This window comes from Oryctolagus cuniculus, chromosome 13 (genome assembly GCF_964237555.1).
Source record: "Oryctolagus cuniculus chromosome 13, mOryCun1.1, whole genome shotgun sequence".
NCBI lineage: Eukaryota > Metazoa > Chordata > Mammalia > Lagomorpha > Leporidae > Oryctolagus > Oryctolagus cuniculus.
This window is the reverse complement of record NC_091444.1, coordinates 48,725,715-48,731,528: the sequence shown is the minus strand read 5'-3', so window position 1 is coordinate 48,731,528 and position 5,814 is coordinate 48,725,715. Positions and strand designations below refer to the sequence as shown.

At 53.5% G+C, this 5,814-nt stretch overlaps 1 non-coding gene across 1 annotated transcript; it reads right to left on the bottom strand.

Moving 5' to 3' along the window:
• Positions 1 to 639: 639 nt before the first annotated feature.
• LOC103350941 (uncharacterized) lies at positions 640 to 3,606 on the bottom strand. The gene is made up of 3 exons (XR_011381270.1): positions 3,417 to 3,606; positions 2,813 to 3,304; positions 640 to 2,689 (listed from the first exon to the last, which is right to left on the bottom strand). It is a non-coding gene; the product is annotated as an uncharacterized protein (transcript).
• Between the last annotated feature and the right edge of the window lie 2,208 nt (positions 3,607 to 5,814).

Genomic DNA, 5,814 nt, shown 5'->3' with positions numbered 1-5,814 from the left:
AAAAAACCCTGGCAGATTTGTGAATATGGATAGGAAAGAGTATGCAAGGAGAAAAGAGAGAGATCCCAAGACTGTCATTGGCAAAGGACAATTTCCAAAGGCCTGTCTTAGCCTGGTGCAACCGTTCTTCATTGAGTGAGAGTCTCCAAGACAATTGGAGAAAACTCCCATGGTGGTTTTCCAGATCCCCACCTGCGCAGTGAAGGGATAGGGAGTGAGGGTCTTTGTGAGTGCTCAGCTCCCACCGCAGGGCAGAAAGAAAGGTGGGACAGAATGCAGGCTCCTAGGACTGGTTCTAAACAAGGCAGCCCTGGGGCACAGCAGGTTATGCCATGCCCTGGGACGCTGCACCCTGAACCAGGGTGTCTGGTTGAAGTCCCAGCTACTCTGTGCCTGTTAATGTGCCCAGGAGGCAGCAGATGATGGCTTAAGTGCTTGGGTTCCTGTCATCTGTATGGGAGAGCCTGGTGGATTTCCTGGCTTCTGGTTTTGGCCTGGGCTAATCCTAGCTGTTGCAGGCATTTGGTGAGTAAACCAGTGGATGGAAGATCTCTCTGTCCCTTTCTGTCACTCTGCCTTTCAAATAAATAGTAAAAAAAAAAAAAAAAAAAAAAAAAAAAAAAAAAAAAGACTGCTCAAACTAAATGTCCCTTTAGCGATGGACAACCCCACTTCACCCACATGTAGCTCTGGGCCCTTGCACTGAACACCTGTTGATACAAGGATAGAACAATACCCAGCCTCCCCGCTGTGTCTTGCTGCCCGTGCCCTGTGTTCATGCACCACCTTTTCCCTAGCTCTGAGTGCTGCCCTATCCAGGTGCCCCAGGACTGGAGGGTGGGAATAGAGAGGGAAGATGCAAAGTGCTGATTGTGCTTATCTCTTGCCTGATCACCAAAATTACCCACCCCCAACACTGGGCATCAGTAAACAACTTGGTGCCAGCCCCTGGAGCTTAGGATAATAAAACAGGAAACTGGTCAGCTGATCTTGCCTCTGAGAGAGGCCTGCAAAAGTAGCTACAAGATCGCAGGCTTCAAAATCTTCAGTCTTGAAGTACGCTAGGGGACTGTTTTTGGTCATGTCCGCGGATGTTTGCATTCTTGCACCTCAGTGAGCGGCACAATCTGATCCCTGGCACCTCAGGTTGTAGAGATTTCTTTTAACTGGGCCTCAGCATTGGTCAGAATTTTAAACTGAAATAGAATGAGTGCTCACTTAACCACTGTGGCTGTCCTACCTAAATCTTTGTTTTGCATTTTGAGCTTTTATCTTGATGCAATGCAAATGGGAATGTGCAGATTTTTTTAAATCAGCAAAATATTCCCAGGGAGTGCACAGCACCTCTCCTCTGCCTTGGGCAGCTCTTGTGGGCACACAACACCTCGAACTGAAATAAACGCGCAAGAAATAATTCGGCAGCTCATCCTGGCCTACCGTGGTGCCTTGGACATCCCTGTGGCCAGGTCTGCGTATGGGAAGCAGGGCCATCCCGCGCTCACCCAGCCTGAGCGCGGCCAGGCTTTCCTGAGTCTGCCTGGCTGGGTTAGGAAGGCCTCACCCGGCCCAGCAAGCCTCTGGGACGCGCGGTGCAGCAGCGGATGGGTGCGGGGCCTGCGCCATCCAAGGCCCCAGGCGTGGCCAATCAGGCCATTGCCGGAGTCTGAAGGGCCAGCCCGCTCCGCTGGGAAAGGCCCGGACCACATGCGCTGACAGCGCGCGGCAGGGCCTCCCTGGCATGGATCTCTCGGTTCTCAGCTTCGGCATGGCTTTAGGAAAAGCTGTGGTGGGGCAGGGGGTGTCAGCAGCCACGACCCCGACCCCAACCTACGGCCTGGGGGTGGGTCGCGGTGAGTGGCCACCCCAGAGCGGCCGGGCGCCCCTTCTCGCCGGCGCGCAGCCCCTTAGGCACACCGGGAGGAGCCCCCCACAATGTTGCCATGCACCGAGTTAGCCGGGCCTGCAGGCCGAACTACCCTGGCCGCGGTGGAGCCGCCACGGCCGTTTTCCCTGTGCAGCGACGCCCAGGAACTTCCGTGACCCGCAGGCGTCACCCAGGGCCCGGGCAGCCGCCGCAGGTGCCTTCGGGTCAAACCCGGGGCGAACAGCACTTTCTCCAGGGGCCGCCTATTATTACCAACACATCCTTAGCCTCTTGCTCTAGCGGCGGGGACCGGGGAAATAGAGGCGGGAGAGCGCGCGCCGACGCCACCTCGAATCTCTGAGCGCAGAGGCGCAGCATATGGTTTCCAGCTTGGGCGGCTGAATGCATAAGACATCTCCGACCCGGGGGAAGGTGTATGATACATACACCAAACGACCCCGATTCAAGGAGACCGCAGGGGCACAAGGCGTTTTTGTTGTTGTTTTTGTTGTTGTTGTTGTTTAGCTGAGTTGCCATTAAAGGTAGGTAGGTCATCAAGCCCTGAGCCGCGCAGTTTATTAACATTTATGGCCCGGGGCGACAGGGCCCTCCCTCGCTGGAGGAGGGTTTTTCAGGCCCTGGTGCAGGGCTGCTGGGGTCTCCAGAGCCAGAGGATTCGCCACGACCCGCGAGGAGGCTTGGTGGGAGTGACTAGGGGCCCGCCTTGCGAGCTTCTGCGAAGGACGTCAGCGAGAGAGGTCGGGCGGGCGCGTCCCATGGGGACCCCTCCGTGCGCTCTGGAGGCCGCGGTCAGGGCGGGACGTGCTGCGAGCGTGAGCGAAGCCGCCCCAGTCAATGACCCAGCCTCGCCTCCCAGGGACGCCCACGGCGCGTTACGGAAATGGCCCACAGCCGAGGGCTGGGGTAGATGCCTTGTCTTCCCCTTACCCCTTTAAGAGCAGGCGAGGCAAGGGAGTGGTCACTTGCGGCCGGAGATTTGGGGCGGTGGCCTCGACCCCTCTCGGCCCGCGCTCGGTGTGGGGGGCGCCGGCCGCGGATGCGCCGGGGCGGAGCAGGAGAGGGGCCGCGCGACCGGGCCGCCACTGCGCCATCGGCCACTGGGTGCGGAGGCAGAGTGCTGGCGCTGCTTTCCCGCAGGGCTGCTGGGGGCGGGGAGGAAGCGAGGCGCCCGGGGGCGGGGGGGGGGCGCGGATCTCCAGAACAAACCCGGGGCTCCGCTGGGGAGGGGGACAGGGGGCGCTGACGGGTTCCCTTGGCAGCGCGGCGCCGCTGGCAGCAGCACCCGGTACCGGTTGCTGGAGGCCGGGCTGCGCAGAGAGCTGTACGCCGTGGCTGCCGCGGCAGCCCGTCTCTTCCTACTTCTGGGCCGGCCTCGTCTTCCTTTCGGTCTTCGTGGGCTCTGGGCCTCTCGGCCAGCCGCTGTTCCGGAACCATTAAGAGAGAGAGAGCGCTATGTTGTCGCCAGGGCCGTTCCCGAGGTTGGCCGCGCGCCCCTAGAGCGAAGGTACCGCAGCACCCGCGCCTCCCGCACCTGGGCCGGGACGCGGCGGCTCCAGGCGCTGCGAAGCCCAGGCTCCCATCCAGGATGAGCAAGGACCCCGTGTGTGTGACACGCGGAGCCACAGGCTTTCGTGGTGACGATTAGGGTGACAACATAAAGGCGTGCTCAACAAAGAGACGTGGATGGCACGGTAAAGCGAGGGTTCTCCCACGTCTCCCCACAGGCACGCACTCAGCCCTGAGAAGGAAGCGTTGTGGCGGACACGAGATGGGTTTCTCATCTGGGAAGGGTGAAGGCGGTGCTCACGCAGGACAGAGCGGCGGCGGTAGATAATTTGCAATCAGGACGATGCTCGCGCCGAAACTAAAAACTACACTGGTTTATTTTTAACATAAGCCCAGCTAGAATATCAGCGCGGTAATGACAGCCTGCACTGTTGGATGAGGGGAAGGCAAAGCTGATGGAAGGGTGGTCTATTCAGTGCTCATGCCGAGCAGATAGAGAACATTGGCCCTCAATGACTAGTGTCCACTTACCGCTTGAAGTAGGTAAGGTATACTGATATTTTAGTGTTCGTGTTGTTCACCTTCCTCCAGCGTCTTGGATAGCTGCTACATTATTCATTTCCGATTCTATTCTGCTTGCTTCTATTTTTAAAAATAAGCTTTAAAAAAGTCTAGCTTGAATTTAGACTTCAGAAAAGTTGAAACCCCACCCCCACCCCACCCCCATCCCACTGTTAGTATCTTACACTGTTGTTGTGGCACCTTTGTCCTAAAGAATGGGCTGGTGTTGATGCATTGTCATTAACTGAGCTCCACACTACATGTCTCAATTTCCTTTTTGTGTTCTGGGGTCCCACCCAGGATACCACGTTCTGTGCAGTCCTCACATCTCCCTAGACCCTCAGACTTTTCTTGTTTGTGACCTTGAGAGTTTTGAGGATTATTTTTGTGTCTAATTGGAGTGTAGTTCACATAGAATGAAAAGCAAAGATGTCAAGTTCCAGCTGTATGAGTTTTGACCAGATAGCTGATGTCATCCAATTTTGCATAGAAAATATCAAATTTCATATTTAAAATACTGTCAAGCAAATATTGCAGAAATATTTTATAGTTTTTCTCAAATAGGAGCAGGCTTCAAAAAAGTTAATGGAACATTGACATTATCCTCTAATTCCGTTTGTCCATGAATTTTTTGAAGGCCTTTCCTATAGATATATTTTACTAACAAATGTTCTCATGAATTTTCAATGCCAAGTTAACGTCTACAATTTTCATTTTCAAAGGATGTTAAAGAACTATTAGCTATCAGCTATTATGTTGACGTAATGATGTTGATCATTTGCTGTGAACAGTCCCTTCCTGTAGACGTACTTGAAGCTCCTGGCTGTTCTCTGTTCTGGGTTGTCTTCTCTGTAGAGAGCATAGTCCAGACATGCTCCCTGAGAAACCAGACAAATTGGGGAGTGACTTGGCCCGGGACGTTCCTGGAGCAGCTTGGCAATTTTAACAACAGTTTCTTTGTTTTTTACTTCTTCATATTGAAGCAGTAATTGCCGCATTCATTTGTGTGCAGCTTTTAAGTGCCGTATTGGTAATTTTGTCGTAGATCATGATTCTCCTAATTGTAAAAAGCTGTTCCGCATTTCCTTAAATCCTTGAGAACCTGACTCACTGTATACTCTGCAATGACGTGATGGCAAGTGATGTTCACAAACTTAGAACTGGTGCTTAATGATGATAACTAAGAAAGTGTTGGTTTTTTTTTTAAGATTTATTTATTTATTTTAAAGGCAGAGTTATACAGAGAGGCAGAGAGAGAGAGAGAGAGTGAGTCTTCTATCCACTGGCTCACTCCCCAAATAGCCACAACAGCTAGAGCTGTGTCAATCCGAAGAGGAGCCTCCTCTGCGTGTCCCACGTGGTACAGAGGCCCAAGGACTTGGGCCATCTTCTGCTGCTTTCCCAGGCCACAGCAGAGAGCTGGATTGGAAGTGGAGCAGCCAGGACTGCCACCCCTATGGGATGCTGGCACTGCAGGCCACAGCGCCAGCCCCCAGAAGCAGTGGTCTTAACATCACTGTGAATGCTGATCCTATGAGCCAGGACTCAGGGCAGACACAGTTTAAGCTTGTGTGTAAAGCAGTGAATTAATAGAATCTGCTCTCCCCTCCATTTCTGTGGAGTTTCCAACTAGCAGGCAGAGTGGATCACATTTTTATGGCTGGTAATACAGGTCAGTGGACAACAGAGATAAGATAAAATTTAAGGCTGTATTCCTCACCCATATTCATGCAATCACATTTTTTTTTTAAATCACAAACCTGCTCAGTGGGGTAGAGACCTTGTGGTCAGGTCAGAGGCTGCTTTGGGCAGTGCTTCTTTGGGCTGTCTTTTACATGGTTTGGGCTACCATAGCCACGTTC